Here is a 21,518-nt window from a genome sequence, read left to right on the forward strand (position 1 = left end):
GAACGGAGATGACCCAGAGACGTTCCACTTCCAGTCAGCAGAACAAGTAATCTTATCGAAATTAAAAACTGTTTCTGAAACGATCAATGAAACTTCTAGAAAAAGCGACGATAAATTCGAAAATGTTGCTAAAAGATTCGACGAGACTTCTCAAAAGATTGATGAAACTTGTAGAAAAAGCGACGATAAATTCGAAAATGTTGCTAAAAGATTCGACGAGACTTCTCAAAAGATTGATGAAACTTGTAGAAAAAGCGACGATAAATTCGAAAATGTTGCTAAAAGATTCGACGAGACTTCTCAAAAGATTGATGAAACTTGTAGAAAAAGCGACGATAAATTCGAAAATGTTGCTAAAAGATTCGATGAGACTTCTCAAATAATTAAAGACGTATGTAGTCAAAACAATGAGAAATTCGAAAGTGTTTCGCAAAAGATTGACGAAACTTTTAAAGAGGTCTGTAGACAAAACAACGAAAAACTTGAAGAAGTTTGTAGACAGAACGACGAGAAATTTGAAGAAGTTTCTAGAACATTCGATAAGATGCAGAAAAGTGTAGAGACCGTAGAAGAAAAGATCAAACAACTAGAGAGCATGATAACCGATACAAAAGTACAACCATCAGTTAATGCAGCAGCGTTAGATCCTGTGGTGAAAGATGAACTACCGAGAGACGAAACGTCGCATAATATGAGATTCAAATTACCACCATTTGATGGAAAGTCCTCTTGGTCCATATACCTTAAACAATTTGAAGCTATTGCGACCGCCAATCATTGGACCGAACAAGAAAAGGCTGTTTCCTTGACTGCTGCTTTACGAGGTGATGCTGCAGATATATTAAGGTCAATTCCCAAGGGTCAAGAAAATTGTTACCAGACCTTGTTCACTCGTCTAGAAAAACGCTATGGAGATGCCCATCTACAACAAGTATACAAAGCACAACTGCGAAGTAGAAGTCAACGAGCAAGTGAGAATCTGCAAGAATTTGAAGCAGATGTGGCTCGTGTGGTGCGGTTGGCTTATCCAGAGGTGCCAGACAGCGTTTTAGAAGAAATTGCAGTAGATACCTTCGTCAATGGGCTGAAAGATAATGAACTACAGAAAGCTTTACGACTAGCAAGACCGAAAGTTTTAGATGAAGCACTTGCTATTGCATTGGAACACGAAACGGCTAGTCAAACTTCACGAGGCCATAGAGTAAGAACCATTGAAGAAAGTGACGAACACAACGATGAACGTCTGGAGGAAATTATACGGAGAGTATTAAGTAATCAGATGCCAAAGAGACGCGAGCCTAGATGTTGGAATTGTGGAGACGTAGGCCACATTCGTCGTAATTGTAAGAAGATCGTACAGCCGTCGGAAAACTAGAGCGGGTCGACACCAAGGGGCAACTGCCGACCTCGAGAACTAGAGCCCCCATAGTAACTGTCAACCTTACGTCCTCCGGTGGAATCCACAACTTATACATCGAAGGTCGTATCAGTAATAGATGTAGATCATTTTTGGTGGATACAGGTGCAACGAGAACTATCGCACGTCCAGATGTAGTACGAGACCATAATAAATTATCACCTGCAACAGTAAAGCTTAGAACAGCGACTGGTGAGCTAATTAATACATATGGCGAGGCTAATATGTCAGTATCCATTGGCCAGACCACAGTTGAACATCAAGTATTAATTGCCGAGATCTCCGACGAATTCATATTGGGGATGGACGTACTAAGGAAAGTGGGGGCAATATTGGATGTTCAAAATGGAGTTCTCAAGATCAATGGTGAAGAGTTGCCCTTTCACGACGACAAAGAAGATGTCATCCGCTTACTTACTACATGCGACGTAACCATACCCGGTAATAGTGAGAAAATTCTGATGACCATGCTTGATGGACACTGCCGAGAGGGAAGTTTAAGGATGGTCGAAGATGTGGATAATGTCGAGTTCCTAACGGCGAAAACTTTGGTAAAAGTTCGAGATGCGATCCCTGTAAGAGTTATGAATTTAAGGAAAACTGCTATCAAGTTAAGTAGAGGAGCTTTGATCGGGCAGTGTGTTCCCGTGGCTTCAATTTGCTCTGTGAATACCAATGAGAAATCATCGAAGGCGAAGTATCCAAAGGAGCTTGTTGAGATGATCATTGAAAGATGCCAAGATCTTGATCATGAACGAACGGAAAAAGTGACATCTATGCTGATAGAGTATCAAGATGTTTTTGCTATTGACACGAAGGATAAGGGAAAAACAAGCATAGTAACGCATAAAATAAATACCGGAGACGCTCAGCCGATCAGACAACGGCCTAGACGACTTCCATTTGCGAAAAGAGATGAAGCCGAAGAGATTATCAAGGATATGGACAAACAAGGGGTAATTGAACCATCGAACAGTCCATGGACATCACCAGTAGTTCTGGTAAAGAAGAAAGATGGTTCAACGCGTTTTTGTATCGACTACCGCCAGCTCAATGCGGTAACAAAAAAAGATAGTTATCCTTTGCCCAGAATAGACGATACATTGGATACTCTCTCCGGTTCTCGTTGGTTTTCCACACTCGATTTAAAAAGTGGATATTGGCAAGTAGACATGGAGCCAGCCGATCGGGAGAAAACCGCATTTTCGATAGGATCAGGGCTTTGGCAGTTTACGGCTATGCCGTTTGGTTTATGTAATGCCCCTGCCACATTTGAAAGATTAATGGAGGCAGTTTTAAGAGGTCTAACATGGAAAATATGCCTGGTTTACTTGGATGATGTAATTGTGGTTGGAAGGTCCTTTGATGAACATGCCAAGAATCTAATAGACGTCTTTCAACGATTGAGGGCAGCGAACTTGAAGTTAAGTCCGAAGAAATGTCACATGTTTCGACGAGAAGTTAAGTACTTAGGACATATTGTATCGAGTAATGGTGTAACAGCTGATCCTGAAAAGATTGATGCAATTAAAGATTGGCCAGTACCAAAAGATAAACATGAAATTAGAAGTTTCCTTGGCCTATGTACATATTACCGACGATTTGTCAAAGGATTTGCCAATATCTCTAAGCCCCTAACAAAATTGACGGAGGAGGGCAAAGAATATACATGGAGTGAGGAGTGTCAAAAAGCTTTCGAACAACTACAAAGGGCTCTGATCAGTGCACCGATATTAAGCTACCCGGGACAGGCAGGAAAATTTGTTTTAGATACTGATGCTAGCAACAGTGCCATAGGAGCTGTTCTCTCACAAATCCAGGATGGACAGGAAAAAGTCATCGCTTATTTCAGCAAAGTCCTGTCGAAACCAGAAAGAAACTATTGCGTTACCAGAAGAGAACTGCTGGGTGTAGTGAAGGCTTGCGAACATTTCCATAAATACTTGTACGGCAGAAAGTTCCTTCTTCGAACAGATCACGCTGCTCTAAAATGGCTCATACAATTCCGTAATCCAGAGGGCCAGATGGCAAGATGGTTAGAACGACTTCAAGAATATGATTATGAGATAGAACACAGGGCCGGAAGAGTTCATTCAAATGCTGATGCCCTTTCGAGACGACCATGCAGTGCAAATTGTAATCACTGTGCCAAATTAGAGGAACGATTTTGCCCCGTGAGACGAACCACCGTCGTTAATGAGCAATGGCAGCCACAACAGTTACAAGAAGCCCAAGAAGACGATCCATGTATAAAAAGAGTATTGGATTGGATGCGTCGAGGTGAGAGACCTAGTTGGCAAAACATTAGTGCATGTAGTCCGGAAGTCAAGGCCTACTGGAGCCAATGGAATTGCCTGATACTAAAAGATGATCTTCTGTACAGAACCTTTGAGAACGATGATGGTACAGAATCTAAGCTTCAGTTGATTGTACCTAAAAGTAAAGTGTCAGAAGTATTGCGTCAGTTGCATGACGGTACATCAGGTGGACACTTTGGTATTACGAAGACTCTGAAAAAGGTTCGAGAACGGTTCTATTGGGTGAACTGTAAAGATGATGTAAGAAGATGGTGCCGGAAATGTGAACTGTGTGCATCCGATAATGGTCCAGTTGGTAAAAAGAGAGCACCCATGAGACAGTACAATGTTGGAAGTCCTATGGAAAGAGTAGCAATCGACATTGCAGGTCCATTTCCAGAAACCGATGCTGGAAATAAATACATCCTGGTAGCCATGGACTATTTTACGAAATGGACCGAGGCCTATGCATTACCGAATCAAGAAGCTGCTACCGTTGCAGAGGTACTTGTTAAAGAATTCTTCAGCCGATTTGGTGTTCCCTTGGAGATCCACTCCGACCAAGGGCGAAACTTTGAGTCAGCTCTTTTCCAAAACGTTTGTAAATTGATTGGTGCCAATAAGACCAGAACAACACCCCTGCATCCTCAATCAGATGGAATGGTCGAGAGGATGAACCGAACGATGGGTAAACACTTGTCCAAAGTTGTATCTGAACATCAGCGAGATTGGGACCAACACATTCATTTATTCCTGATGGCCTACCGCTCGGCCGTGAATGAAACTACAGGTCAAACACCAACCTGCCTGATGTTGGGTCGTGAAGTTCGTTTGCCCTGCGACCTAGAGTTTGGCTGCAGACCTTCTGAGGAATATGTTGCAGGCGAAGAATACGTAGACCGCCTGAAGTTACGAATGAACAACATTCATGAACTTGCCCGACAACACATCCAGATAGCCAGTGACAGAATGAAAGATCAATATGATTCTTGCTGCAAGAATGAAAGCTTCGAAGTAGGTGATCTTGTCTGGCTTTATAATCCACAACGTCGTCGAGGCCTGTGTCCTAAACTGCAAAGACAATGGGAAGGTCCGTATGAAGTTAAGAAGAAAATAAATGACGTAATATACAGAATTAAGAAGTTACCAAACGGTAAACCAAAAGTTATTCACATAAATCGTCTTGCACCATATGCTGGCTCAAATGAAACAGAGGAAGCCCGAGTCCTCCAACAGGAGATGAAAGATGCACCACAGCCAAGTTTTAAGGAATTTATGTCAAATTACGCAGAAAGAAAGAGTGCTAGATTCGGCGTGACCACAGAAGTTCAGCAAGATCTGTTTGGTGTTCCAGAAAACGTCTCTCTAGCCCACTGTGTTGCACAAGACCTCGAGATGACTAAAGGAATCTCGTCCGTATTCAATAGAAAGTTCGGCCGCCTGGACGAGTTAAGGAATCAACAACCTAAAATTGGAAGAGTATTGCGATTGGAAGATGGTCCTCGATCTTTGCTGTATATAGTGACCAGGAAGTCTTATACGGACACGCCAAGCTACGAGAACATATGGCGTGCTCTAACTAATTTGAAGAAAATGGTCTGTAATTATGACATCAAAGATTTGGCTTTACCAAAAATTGGCCATGCAGTAGAAAATCTGGATTGGAAGATTGTGAGAAGCATGCTGGAAGTGATCTTCAGAGAAACTGGCGTACGGATTACTGTGTGTTGCATGAACCCGAAGATGTCATACCCTTCAAAGACAGTAGACTGTTACTTCTTTTCTAGGGGTGTATGCAGAGCTGGAGAATCCTGTAGATTCCGCCATCCTGGGCCATCTAGAGTTGCTGATCGGGACGCTCAGATCTTAAGAGGGGAGCAGTGTAACAAAATAATTATTGACCTACCCTCGTATACCAGCTCCCGTCTTAGCACAGACAGAACACTATCGATGTTTCGAGATACGCCGATGCAGCGCCGATGACGTGCAAGCGGTCACATGGAAATAGCTGGAGATATATAGATATTTCTGGAATATCTGTATCGCATATATAAATAGGACATATTTGTAAATAGAGTTAGTCTTAAGCTAAAGTTTGTAAAGTAAACTTGTATAAATAAAAAATAAAGTCGTATATAAATTACGAACCGCTAGTTTTATTGTAATTAGAAGTAATTACACTAATAACCGCTACAATATATTAAACGTTTTCGTAGTCTGTCGTTTTAAATTTTTAACCTGTTCCACAAATAAAACTTCCCCTGTTCCAGTCTTCCCATACATCAAAGTTTGTCCGACTAGACACCGTTAAGCTATTAACAAATTTTCAGCTTGCTAATAATCAACTTTTTTTCGGTACGCGGGATCCAGGTCTATTAGTTTTTTGCTCTTTTCGATAAGAAATATTTCTCTTCGTATGCCTGTAACAAGAAGCAGGTATAGTAGATAAGAGACACCTCTCATGTGCGTTTTAATTTTTTATTTTCCTATATTATTTCCTACTACGTTTGCATACTTATTTCCAAAAATTTATCAACTATCCAATATTTTTATCATTCTTCTCTTAAATTTCATGTCATTTAATTAGCAACTACCTAATTGGTGCTGTTAGTTTGAGAAATGCTTTGCAGTCCTTGTCTGTTTAATATTAATAATTGATTTAAGCAATAAAATAAAAAAATACCTTTTCATGTTTTGTAAGGTATGTTAATAAAAGGAATCTTCAGAAAATAATTATCATAATAAGCAGCACAGAAGCGGAGAGTATTATCAGCGGGTCGCGGATGTATCTGTATCCAAATCAACAAGTTGTCATGTATATTCAACTATGATATTCGTAGTGATTATACCGACCAATCAAATATCTATCAATCATATAAATATTAAAAAGCTTCTATACAGGGAGCGACTATTTAAATACATGACTTGAATGTAGAAAGCTTTAATAGGGAGTATCTTCTTTGTATATTTCTTCACATTGAATAAAATACGACGATTGTAACTAAAATAGGATAAATGTTATCAAAAATGAATAACCATTTGCAATTATACGTAGACTAGACGTAGGACTAGAATATAATGATGCTGTATTTTCGTTTTGCAACGAAACTGCAATTGGTTATTCATTTTTGATTGATATGTTTACTCTGATTGGAGTACGAAGGAAACCATTCTCGTTGGAACTTTACCGCGCTGAGCAGATGGGACGTGAATGATAAATTGTAAAATTTACTCATCTTCCTTAGTCTCAGCATCCGTTATGTCTTGCAAATTGTAGAAGCCTCAGAGGTGTAACCAGAGAAGGTTTCCATTGTTTTCAGTCTGGTGGGATGTAGAATAACATTATGTTGTTTTATATGTCATTGGATTGAAAACTTATTCTTATGATACATGTTATGTTTATATGGGATTAACCACAGGTTGTAATGAAAATTACATATTTTACTTAAAATTACTTGATGTTTCGATTTTCACTCCGAAAATTGTTATCACTTATATATATAATATATATATTCTTATATACTTATATATAATATATATACTTATATAATATATATATATATTCAAATAATAACAAGCATAAGTAACAAGCATTAATACAATTAATAAAAGTACAATCATACGATAAAACTTAAGACAATGGAAATATATTTCTGGAGATGTTCAATAGAAAAATCTAGACAGGAAACAATAACCAACAACAGAATAACAGAAATTATTGAAGTAAAAATTACGATAGGAGACGATATTGGGACACAACAACTCAGACGGTATGGCCATCCAAAATAAGTCTCAGAGAGGACCTCTCATATCATCATCAAGTCCTGCTTTGTCGTTTGTTGAAAATAGGCCTGCGCCAGATATTTCGATCTTCTTTTTATTCTACGATAAGGGAGATTCCTTGATAGTCTAGAAAACCACTGCGCATCCGCTAGGAAAAATATTCCGATTCGGATTTTTTGCACAATATTACTCAAAAAGGACCCCTTTTAACAAATTTGCATGTTGCCAGGACCAAAAGTGGGTAAAAAATTTTTTAAACGTTTTTTTTTTGTTTTTTTCCTAAAATTATTTTTTTTGCATGGTACAAAGTTTTTTTAGGTTTTTTGGATCATTCCAAACAGAAAAGGTCTTTAGTGACATTTCTCTAAATTTGATAGTTTTTGACATATTATAAGCGATTAAAAATTGAAAAATTGCGAAATTGGCCATTTTTAACCCTCAAAAACTATGTGAAAAACTGAAAGTTTGAATGTTACCAAGGTAGGTAGATATTCTTTAAACATCTATTGATGAAATCTCGAAGAGATTTTTGCAATACAATATTCAAAACTCCTTTGTTTTTTAATTGCTAATCAATCGTGCCCGACCCTATTTTCCACCGACTGTATTGTGCAAGTGAAAGGAATAAATTCGTTATTTCGTAAACCGGCGACTTTAAGGAAAAATCCCGAAACAGGTCGATTTTTATTTTTAAGTTATGATATTATGGCATATATATGGTATACTAGTGACGTCATCCATCTGGGCGTGATGACGTAATCGATGATATTTTTAAATGAGAATAGGGATCGTGTGCTAGCTCATTTGAAAGGTTATTCAATTCTCTATTCAGTAATATAAACATTTATATAATTATTTATACAGGGTGTCCTTCTACTTATTTTTTGTCAAATAATTTAATTTAATAAAAATTTTTTGGACACCCTGTATAAATAATTATGTAATTGTTTACATTACTGAATATAGAATTGAAGAACCTTTCAAATGAGCTAACACACGATCCCTATTATCATTTAAAAAAATCATCGATTACGTCATCACGCCCAGACGGATGACGTCACTTATATACCATATATGCCACAATATCATAACTTTAAAATAAAAATCGACATATTTCGGGTTTTTTTCTTAAAGTCGCCGGTTTACGAAATAACGAATTTATTCCTTTCATTTGCACCATACTGTATACACATACAACGGTGGAAAATAGTGTCGCGAACGAGTGATTCGAAATTAAAAAACAAAGGAGTTTTGAATGCTGTATTGCAAAAAACTCTTCGGGATTTCATCAATCGATGTTTAAAGAATATTTACCTGACTTGGCAACATTTAAATTTTAAGTTTTTCACATAGTTTTTGAGGGTTAAAAATGGCCGATTTCGCAATTTTTCAATTTTTAATCGCTTATATGTCAAAAACTATCAATTTTAGAGAAAAGTTACTAAAGACCTTTTCTGTTTGGAATGATCCAAAAAACCTAAAAAAACTTTGTACCATGCAAAAAAATAATTTTAGGAAAAAAACAAAAAAAGCGTTTAAAAAACGTTTGACCCACTTTTGGTCCTGGCAACATGCAAATTTGTTAAAAGGGGTCCTTTTTAAGTACCTAAGATTGTGCAAAAAATCCGAATCGGAATATTTTTCCTAGCGGATGCGCAGTGGCTTTCTGGACTATGAGTCCTTTATTGTTCAACCTGATCATGGATGAAATTTCCCCAAAAAAGGACAAAATGCATGGTTATAACAGCAAATTCAAGAACGGAGGGTTAGATAATAGAACAAGTGATGGAGTTTAAATATCTAGGCATCATACTTTCTAGCTACGGAAAGCTCGAAACAGTGTGGAAGATCAAGTGAATAGAGCAAACTGAGTCGCAGGTTGCCTGAACGACACAATATGGAGAAATAAAAATATGAGAATCAAAAATGAAAGGCAGAGTTTACAAAACAGTTATCCATAATATAATGACATACGTGCAGAAACACGACCTGACACAGAGAGGACAAAAAGATTGGTCGAAATAGCAGAGATGAAAACCCTTTGAAAAATCGATGGAACGACTCTATGAAACAAAGCTAGAGTACAGATATACGACGGAGATGCAAGGTGGACAACATTAATAACTGGGTAAGAAACAGAAGAGTAGAACGGAATGACCACATAAGCCGAATGACAACAAATAGAGTAGTAAGGACAACCAGAGACGGTTCCCAAATAGGAAGACGATCAGTTGGAAGACCACGAAAACGAAGGAACGACAACTTACTGGAGACACATTAAAAAAACAGACAGAGTCATGTCTACACAAAAAGAAGAAGAAGAAGACATTTCTTCTCGTCCTGAACAATTCCCAACAGTGTCACCCCGTAATCGTTCAGTTACCATGGAGACACAGTATAAATAATTCAATTATTGAAATATCGTTACGGTCGCCTTTGGCTACTGGGTGGCTTCATTAAGGCTTCAAGATCATTATTATCATAACTGCTTTAATGGCATACCGGCGATTGGTTCCCAGAAATAAATTATTAAAATTATTTTTAATAAAATGTGCACCACGCTGAGATTAGACGATCTGTCGACGTCAACTGTATAATTATTACGTATGTGTCTTCTACTACACATATTCAGTTAATAGTCTCTTTTATTTCGTTTAGTTTATACCGCGAGAATAAAGTTTTGAGCAGGTAGGCTTAGCTAATTTTAAATTAACAGGTATTAGTACGGGATACGAATATAGGTCGACCTGACCCATCTGCTTTCCGGATGAAACATTTGTTTTATTAAATTTCATACATAGACAAATACGACTTGAATGGGTTACCAATTGTATCATAGCTATCCCTAAGGGGAGGACTGTAGAGGTTGAAATCAACATTTCAACCACATTTTTATGAATTTTTTTAAAGTATGATAGAATTATATTATTTTCAAATTAAATAAGTATATCCAGTATAAAATTCAAAGCATATTAAAAATAATTTTATTTTTAAATTAAATAAGCATTATAAGTAAAACTCAAAGAATATTCAAAAAATTAGGGCACTCGTGGGAGTGCCGATAGAAGTGAAAACTTATGAAGCAAGCCCCTTCGGGTACACACCCTATCCCTCCTCCAACCAATATAACTTCGGTCGAACTTATACGCAATCTAACCTGTAGTATATAAATTACTGCCACGAAGCGATGACGGCCACGAATTCAATGCTTTTTCATCATCCAGAAAGTGCACAAAATCGCTACAGAAGTTTTCACTTCAAAAATACTTTAAACACTAATCACTTATAATGATTGTAGGGATCGTGTGGCCCCTTATGCGCAAGCTCCTTCGGCTACACACTCTATCCCTCCCCCAACCATTATAACTTCGTTAGAACTTCTACATACGCAATTCAACCTAGAGTATATAAATTACTAATATCTCGCCATAGCGATGACGGTTGCGAATTCAATACCTTTTCTCAATCCAAAAAGAAGTTCTATATTTATATTATACACGCGTTACGTGCGTCCTATACTATTTATATATAAATACACCTAATATGTAGGTACCACAAATGCGAAAATTTCAAACCAATAAGCCTGTTGCCATATCCGTACAGAATGCTTACCAAAATAATTACTAACAGGCTATCAAATAAATTCGATAGTTACCAGCCTGTTGGCATAGTACCATAGAGAGAGCACCTACAGACAATAACGACACTTATCGAAAAGCGCAACGAATACAATGAACCTCTTCATTTGGCATTTGTGGATTACAATAAGGCATTCGATTCCATAGAACTCTGGGCCGTATTAGAAGGAATGAATAACGCAAGGATTGATTCTAGATATAGAATACTCCTCAAATACATATATGCCAATGCAACTATGCAAATAAATGTATCAGAAGGTCTAACAACAAGCAAAATAAGAACGAAGAGAGAAGTTAGACAGAGGACAAAAACAAATAAAACAAAAGTGATGACAAATCAATATATCACAATCGACTTAGATGGAAGTGATATCGAAAGTATCGAAACGTATATATACCTAGGTCACACGATCAAACTAGGCAAACAGAATCAACCGGCAGAAATAACTAGAAGAATCCGAATGACTTGGGCAGCTGTAGCAAGACTCAGTGATGTGTTGAAGAACAAAAAGATACCAATAAATCTAAAGAAAAGGATATTCAACAGTTGTATTCTACCAATTATGACCTACAGAATGGAGATGATGACACTTACAGACGTATCAGCCAATATATTGAGAACGACACAGAGGGCGATCAAACGAGCTATGTTAGGGGTATCTCTGAGGGAACATATACAAAATGAAGACGTGCGAAGCAGGATGAAAGTGGAATATGTAATTGGAAGAATTGAAATGCAAATGAAACGGACCTGGGTAGGACACGTGGTACGACAAAACATCGAAACGTGGACGAGAAACATTGTACATTGGAGACCACGCGAGCACAGTCGTAGTAGAGGAAGACCACAAAAACGATGGCTAGATGACATCAAAGCAAAAATGGAGAGAAACTGGCACCAAATAGCACAAAGCAGAGAAGAAATGAGAACTCATGGAAAGGCCTTTGTCCAGGAGTGGATGCAAACAGGCTGAAGAAGAAGATTATATATACGTACAAAATTTATTACGACTAAACGATGACGGTCGCTAAATCAATTCTTTATTCCCATACAAAAATAGGTGTTATACCAATATTATATACTCGTTGCGTGCCTTCTACACAGAGCCGGCCCGAGGGCCGTGCGAGCCGTGCGCCCGCACAGGGCGCCAAGGGTTTGGGGCGAATTTCCTTCCACCCCAAAAAAAATTAAAATGCGATAAATCATTAAATTATGTCAATTTTTAAGCCAATTATTCATTCATTTATAATGAATTAGTAATATTTCAGAAAGCCTTAATAAGTTTTAATTTCTTATAGACAAATAATTTCTATGTTCAGAATCATCCAGGAGGTCTACAATTTCTTCGCGGGATTACCACATCGTTGGGATGTTCTGAAACAACACGTAACAAACTTGACCCTGAAATCTTTGAGTGAGACTAGGTGGGAGAGTCGAATTAATGTTGTGCCACTGATATATCAGCTTGGGGAAGTCTATGACGCGCTTTTTGAATGAAGTCAAGACCAAAAAAGGCTAGACGGATATGCAAGAAATACAGCTACAAGTTTGGCCAAAAAGTTGAAAGATTTCCGATTCATCTGCTGCTTAGTAACGTGGCATATGATTTTGTTTAAGATAAACCTCATACGCAAGAAACTTCAAGAGGTTAACATGGACATAGCAAACTCTCTTGCTTTGATTTCTTCAACGAAGCAATTTTTTCAAGAAACAAGGAGTTGTGCAAGATTCAAGAGAATATTAGTCGATTGCAGGGAAGTGGCCGAAACGATTGAAGTTGACCCAGCATTCCCTAAAAAAGTGAACTGCGGCCGAGAAAAAAGAAGAAAATGATTTCTTATGAATCAAGTGATGAAACAGTTCTTGATCCTGAGATCGTGTTCAAAACTAAATTCTTCTACGCGGTCTGGGATCATTGTATTTCTTCTCTAGGAGACAGATTTGAGCAGCTTCAAAACTATCACCAACTGTTTGGGTTTCTACATTCAACGACCACAAGTGATGACAAAACCTTATTAACATGCTGCAAGGACCTACACATTGCTCTCACTAATGGCCAGCACAGTGACAATGATAGTCTTCAACTATATTCTGAATTGAAACTTGTCAAAAACATGATTCAGAATGTCGAAAAAGAAGACAAAGGCAAAATCAAAGGCCCAGTTGACATGTTGAGCTACTTAGCAGACGACGGATTTGTGGAGAACTTTCCTAACCTGTGTGTAGCACTGCGAATCCTTCTTACTTTCCCAGTGTCTGTCGCGAGTGGAGAAATAAGGAGTTTCTCCAAGTTGAAAATAGTAAAAAATTATCTGAGGTCTTCCATGTCGCAAGACAGATTGGTGTGACTAGCTTTGATTTCAATTGAGTTTGCAGTGCTCGATGCAATATTGATGTTAATGCAATTGTAAATGAGTTTTCCCAGAGAAAATCTAGAAAAGTTAACTTTGTTCAACTTAGCCTATAACATAAAAACACAATGTCATGTCTCATTGCCTTACAAGGCCTACCACTTTATGTCCAAAGCTCAACATTGTTATTTTCAAGTTTAATTCATTTTAAAGCTTAATTCTTATTAATTTAAAACTATTTTCTCCATAGTCATTAAATTTGTATAACCATTTTCGAAACTGTATTCAGTACTTGTAAATAAAATCTAATTGTGTATAACTTGTCAACTTAAGCTCAAATAAAACATGATACTTACAACCATGATTTTACTATAAAGTTGAACTTTTGAATTGCCCCCTCGGGAGGGGGGGGGGCGCCAAAATAGTAATTCGCACGGGTGAAATATTACCCACGGGCCGGCTCTGCTTCTACACTATTAATATATACATACATATACGTACAAAATTTATTTCACCGAAGCGATGACGGTCGCGAATTCAATGTTTTTTCCCATCTATAAAGTGCACAACGTCCTTAAAGAAATTTTCACTTCAATAATATTACTACATATTACTATAAATACATTATAATAATATACGTTCAAAATTTATTTCGTCGAAGCGATTACGGTCGCGATGACAGTCGCGAAATTAATCCTTTCTCCCGACCCTAAAATAGATTTTACGTTTATTTTAAATTTAAATACTTTTACACAATTTATATATACATACACATAATAAATATACGTACAAAATTTATTTCACCGAAGAGATGACGGTCGCCAAAAAATTATTTTACCCCATCCAAAAATAGGTTTTACATTTATTTTAAATTTAAATATTTCTATTCAATTTATATATACATACACATACTATACACACGTACAAAATTTATTTCGCCGAAGAAATGATGGTCGCGATGACGGTCGCCAAATAAATCCTTTTCCCCATCTTAAAATAGGTTTTACATTTATTTTAAATTAAAATACTTCTATACAATTTATATATACATACACATAATGTATATACCTACAAAATGTATTTAGCCGAAGAGATGACGGTCGCCAAATAAATCCTTTTTCCCCATTTTAAAATATGTTTTACAGTTATTTTAAATTTAAATACCTATACCCAATTTATATAACATACACATTCATAATATATAGCATAAGCGATGACGGTCGCAATGACGGTCGCGATGACGGTCGCGATGACGGTCGCGATGACGGTCGCGAATTCAGTGCTTTTTCCCCTATCCAAAAAGTGCAAAACGTCCCTAAAGAAGTTTTCACTTCAAAAAACAAGCAAAAATATTGAAAAATAAGAAAACGGTAAAAACACCTCAAAAAATGGATTTTGCGGTGGACATCCACAGAGCCGGATTTAAGGCAGTGGAGGCCCCTGAGCAGAATTGGTGTGAGTGCCCTATGTCCTACCATTAAAAAAATGTTGATTTACTTTTATAAATATCTATACTTTTAAAGATTTTTTAATTGAAAATTCCTTGATTGTTTCGGACATGTCTAGTTGGTTTAAAAAGACATCGTGTTTAATGCACATTATAGAGAGATGATTCAAACGCTCTTGGTCCATCATAAACCGAAGATAATTATTAATTAATTTAAGTTTTGAGAATGACTTCTTCCCACTGCAGTTAGCATCAGAACTACATATAAAAGCAGTGTCACCTCAACGTTTTTGTTTCTGAGTCAGTCAGCTTCTGGATTTCTCCTTTCTATATATCCCATCCATCTGAGTACTGAATATGATTATTTAATTTAAAAATAAAATAAGTCTTTCAAACCATACGCCTCCCCCTTAAGGATAGCTATGATACGATTTTGATAGGCAACCCATGCAAGTCGTACCTATTTGTCTATGTATGAAATTTAATAAAAAAAATGTTTTCGGATATATTCGAATCTTAGACTACCTATAGAATATGATCTTTTTAGTAAATTCGTTTCATATCTTCGATCAGCTGTCAGAATTAGCGTAGGTTGTGCTTCGGTAGAATTGTGCTTCAACGTCTGTATCATCAGCAATCTAGAAAATCTTTAAAACCACCAAAAATTACTGGTCATCAGAATTGTATTTCCAATGTTAGATATCTTTAGAACTTCGGATATTTAAATCTCTCGTTCTTTTATCAGCCTTTTGAAAATCATAATATATATTCTAGGAACAAATTTTTACGTCGCAAAACCCAAAAAATGCCGTTAACTACGGATTTCTCCTTATACTTAATAAGGGAGAGATCTAATCAAACTAGACGCATGTAACTACAAGCTTAAGTTACAAGGATACCGCCGTAAAAATTTAAATTCTTTATCCAGATTATAAACCAGTTAATATAAACCATACTTTGTAGTTTAGCTTTGATTTGTAGTAAAATTTTGTTGGACAAAACTAAAACCGGTGATTCATAGCTTTACACTTTGTAATGTTATTTATGTATAAAATTTAGAATTTGGAGCTCAACGTTGATTTTCAATAATTTTAAATTACTTCCCAACCAACCACTCTATTCTTCTGGTGTCCGAGGACCCCCTTTTTTCCTGGAAACCGTCTATTATGAACCAGTCATACTGCAGCCACTTGGTTTATTGTATATCTTCTATTCTTTTTTTGAAACCTATTCCAGAGTTCTGGAACCCTGTACTAGCTTATACAGGTCTAATGGGTGGGTGCCATACATGTTTTGAGTGTCACCCAAAAGTGTTTGCCGCCTGCGATTCAATGGGTGGAATGCATAAAACGTAGTACCTGCTAATGCTTCAAGTATGTACTCCATTTTGAAGATTTTACTACACTTAAAACATTAAATGCTTTGTAAGTGTAGTAAAACACTTACAAAGCATTTGTAAGTGTAATAATGCTTTGTAAGTGTAGTAAAATCTTCAAAAATGTAGTACATACTTGAAGCATTAGCAGGTACTACGTTTTATGCATTCCACCCCATGCCTCGTAGTCATGTAAGATAGATATGGTTGACTATTTCAGGTTCTGTGCTACAGAGTTTGCAGCTCAAGTCTCCATGTAACAGCCCCATTGCATGCAGATGCCCCTTAACTGGCGCATCATGCCCAGTAAGGAAACCTGTTATGACTCTGAGCCAATTCCTGCTTGTTTTCAGCAGTAATTCAACCCTACTAAGTCAGCAGTAAGATAACCTTTATTGAAAATTTCAAAAATGTGCAATAACTTTTGCACTTATTCAATTTAATTTTGAACCTGTCGTGAATTTAGTTGATTTGTAACCATAGCTTATTATAAGTATCATTAATGCTATTTCTTTCAGAAATCATTCTAGTAATCAGTAAGGAACCAATCAGATGTAAAATAGAAATTGACGGTATCAGTATTGAACAAGTAATGGAAATAAAATACCTTGGAATTACATTCTCCAGCTACAGAGACCTGGAAAAAAAGTGAGAGATTAAGTACAACAAGCAAATAGACTTTATAAGTATATTTTAAAATAGCAAATAACTGGCAGGATGCCTTAATAACACTATATGGCGAAACCGCCATATTAACACTGAGATGAATTCAAGAAATTATAAAGCCAATGAAAGACCAATAATGACATATACATCGCACACAAGATCCATTACAGCCACAATACAAAGACTACTGGAAACGGTAGAGATGAGAGTACAGAGAAGAATTATAGGAAATACGCTGAGATCAAAAGAGGAGTGAAGATATTAGACGAAAATGTTAGATCCAGTGTTTAAACGAATGGACACTAAATAGAAAAAATAATGGATTAACCACATAAACAAAATGAAAACAGATTTGTAGTGAAATCGGTAGAAGTATCGGCCGACCGCGCAAAAGATGAAGTGACAACCTTCCAATCCGCCAAAGATCAAGCAGAATTGCTTATAAAGAGGAGAAATGAGAAGAATAAAACTTAAGTGTTATTGAGTTTGTTTCATTCTGATTGATTCTCCATGCTTTGTTCAGATCTAAGGGATTCTGTAGGTTATGTGCTACTTCTTCATGACTATTTTATAGATGAGATTATTGCCATGTCATCAGCGAATGAATATAGTAATAGTATCTCATTTAGTTCAGAGGTATTTCTGGTGTACGGAATTTGTCCAAAGGCACTTCCTTGAGAGACACCAGAATCAGTCTGAAATCAGTACTGTACACCCCGATATGGGGCTAAGTCGCGAAAGTTTTCTAGATCCTATTTCTTAGGAGGATCAGTCCCTTTTGCTTATATTATCTTCTTAACGATTTCTCTCCATTTTTTCCTGTCTCTAGTTTTTCCCCGCCATTCTCTGACTCCTGCGTTTTTTAAGTCTTCTTCAACTTCTTGCAACCACTTTGATCTTGGTCTTCCTCTTTTCTTTCTTCCTCCTGGATTCCATTCTATCATAGCATATGTCACTGCTTCATCTCCTGCCCGCCAGATGTGACCTAACCATCTAACTCTGCATTGCTTTATTTTGGTCACGATATCTTCTTTTATTACTTTCTTAATCTCTGCATTTGTTCGGCTTCGATATTCATTTTGCTCTGTTCTGATTGGTCCCAGTATGGTTCTCATGATCTTTCTCTCCACTATTCTTAAGTTTTCTTCATCTTTTTTAGTCATCGTCATTGTTTCTGCTGCGTATATCCCCGGATATCTGGGATATCCCCGGAAAACAGGTCATATGATAATGATCCTGTGAACTTGGTTAGTAAGATATCTTTCTCAAATCTCAAATGGGTGTGATGAAATTAGTTACATAACGCTTTGAAATCAGAAAAAAGAATGTGGGTGTACTTTGTACGCACGTAAGAAATTATACTTCTAATATATGATTTCAACGAAATAAATATACTTTCGAACAGTTTATTTATATTTTATTTAAAGATTAAACTAATTTTTACTTAGTACTTTTCAAAAATTTTTATTAAAACAATACCAAAAATTAAAAAAAAAATAGAAAACACCCGGATTCGAACCGGGGAATTTTTGATCTCCAGTCGAACGCTCTACCCCTGAGCTATACTACTTTTGTTTACTCTAGACAGAACGCTCACATTCAAAGAACACCTGACGAAAACAGCAGCAAAATTAAAAACACGCAACAATATAATACAGAAACTCTGCGGCACTACATAGGGGTCCACAGCATCAACTTTAAGATCCTCTGCTCTTGGCCTGATATATCCGGGGGCAGAATACTGTGCACCAGTGTGGCTAAATAGCAGGCACACCCACCTGGTCGACACCCAACTAAACCTTGCTATGCGTATGATAACAGGCACTATTAAGCCACCCCTACAATGTGGCTACCTACCCTTAGTAATATAGCACCACCCAACCTACGCCGCGAACATGCATTGGTTAAAGAATATAACAAAATAATGGACAGTCGCCAGCTTCTAGTCCACAACGACATCCCCGATATTCTTGGAAACCATCTCTGATCCAGGTTACCCCCTCTATAATCTGCTCAAGCGCTGCAGCAATCCAACTTTGACTTAAATACCCGATGGAGAGAAGATTGGGAAAATAAGACAGATTCGCATTACCATAATCTACCGGACATCATAGGAAAACCTAGCGAATTTGAACGTCCCCGTAAGATTTGGGCAGCCCTTAATCGAATTCGAACAAACTGTGGAAGATGCGCGGACTCCCTCTACAGATGGGGTAAACTTCCCTCTCCTTCTTGTGACTGCGGTGCTGCAATACAGACGATCAGTCACATTGTTCAGGACTGCCCACGCGGAGCATACACAGGCGACCCTATAGACTTTGTAATGGCAACCGAAGGTTCAATCGAATTTATAAAAAAACTGGACATATGTTTGTGATGCATTGTATAATGCATAAATCTAAATATATTCTGTGATGTACTTAAGCCATACGCTAAATAAAATAAACTATTAGACAAATCCAAAGATACAAAAATTATAATAAATATATTTACTAAAAACACTAATATATTCTTTCCACACCTTTTTTGGACTAATACATACATAACTTAAAAGATTTAGCAACTAACGCCATACTGTATGTGTGCGCTAGCGCGCAGAATAATAAAAATTCACTCCCAATCGCCCCTAAAGAAGTATAACTTCAAAAAAAATGATATAGGTCTATATGACAATAGGTTTGCCACGTTTAGGTGTCATAACACTTTTGCCACTCTTCATAACTACGGGAGATCAGCATCATCATGCGATCTCTTCCGTCTACTGCTGGATATAGGTCTCTACCATTTTTTGCCACTCTCTACGGTTCTGTGCGTCTTATTGCAATTTCTTGGACATTCGTTTAATGTCATCCATCCAGCGTGTTGGTGGTCATCCACTGCTGCGTTTGTTTTGTATTGGGCGCCAGTCAATTGGTTTTCTGGTCCATCTTGACGTTCGACGACATCAGTGATACCTGTTCTTTTCCTTGGGTCTTTGTTCCTTATTTTGTCTTTTTTGTCACTCCGAGAATCGACCTCTCCATGCGACTTTAGTGCCTCCAGCACTAAAAATGCAGACGCATTTTTAGTGCTGTTGTTTTTGTTAGCGTGAGTGTAGCTGTTCCGTATGTCATAATAGGAAGAATGCATTGGTCAAACGTCTTCAGTTATATGTATAGGGAATATCTATCGGGATATTGTTCTTAAATATGTCTCTTAAAAATGTCTAGATCAACCACTGCATTGTGGCGTTTTGGTATAATGTTTGTACTAACTTTGTAAACCGGTAGCTTATTCTACTATTGTTCAGAGCAGTTATAATGATGTCTTATTCCACTATTTCGAAAGCTTTGTGAAAGTCTACGAAGATAAATCGATAGAAGATCAATAGAATATCACTGGTAATTACTTACTTAAATCGATAGAAGATCAATAGAATATCACTGGTAATTACTTACTTAAGTTTTTTTACTAGAGAGATATTTGAGTCTATATGGGACATGGAAGAGGACAATCTTTTGACTTCTTGCCTTTTTATTTCTTCTTCCAGTTTTGCAATTTTCTTTGTTTATATTTCCCGGCCTATAGATTGACTGAGGGTGGAAAAATGCGTGATAGGGGATGCAAATGCGAGCTAACTACCTGAATAATTTTAGTAGAACACGTTGCGCTTATGATTTTGATTTACATTAATTTCATATTTTTCAGTATAAAGGGTAATCAATATTTAAATTTACACAGGCTATAACTCTCGTACCGTAACAACCTGTATAATTACGGTCACGCTTTTTATGACTACTAATTTTTCCAAGTGTGTGTTCGCCTGATCCAAGTAGGTTCGTGAGAGCTTACAATGTTTTTTGATACTTTTATTTCTTATGAAATATGTATCGCCAAAATTTGTTATGACGCTATTGACTAATTTTCTTTCTTTCGAAGAAATAAATATGTTCTTGTGAACTTTCGTTGAGTAATTATTCAACCAAAAATAATTTATAAAATATGTTTTAGCGAAAATATGTTATATCACACAAGAATTCACACGTATTTATGTTTCGTATATCTTAAGAAGGCATTTGACAGGGCCAAATTAAAGGACGGTGTCCACTTATTAGTCCAAGTAATGAAGCTTAAAATAGGACAAAACCTCGCAATTTTTACAGAATTTCGATTTGCTTGAAAATTTGAGAATAAGTAGTGGATAATCCAAGGATCAAAATCTATATGATGCCAAAAGGCGCTTTTACCATGGGGATGGTTGCCGCCCCATCTCAGGGGTGGAAATTTTTTATTATATTTTGACCACAAAAGTTGGTAAAAACATTCATTATAAGTAAGAACCGTTCATTCCTTTTTTTTTATAAAATTAATAGTTTTCGATTTATTCGCTATCGAAAGTGTTAGTTTTATGTGTATCGAAAAAATCATTGTTTTTACTCAGTTTTCTGCTAATAACTCAAAAATTTTCGTTTTATCAAAACAACTTTACTTAACAAAAATGTACCTTTTGAAAAATAAACAAACGCGTTTTTTTTTTAATTTTCTTTAAGACCAATAGTAATCG

Source organism: Diabrotica virgifera, chromosome 1 (assembly GCF_917563875.1).
Source record: "Diabrotica virgifera virgifera chromosome 1, PGI_DIABVI_V3a".
In the NCBI taxonomy this organism is placed as follows: Eukaryota; Metazoa; Arthropoda; class Insecta; order Coleoptera; family Chrysomelidae; genus Diabrotica; species Diabrotica virgifera.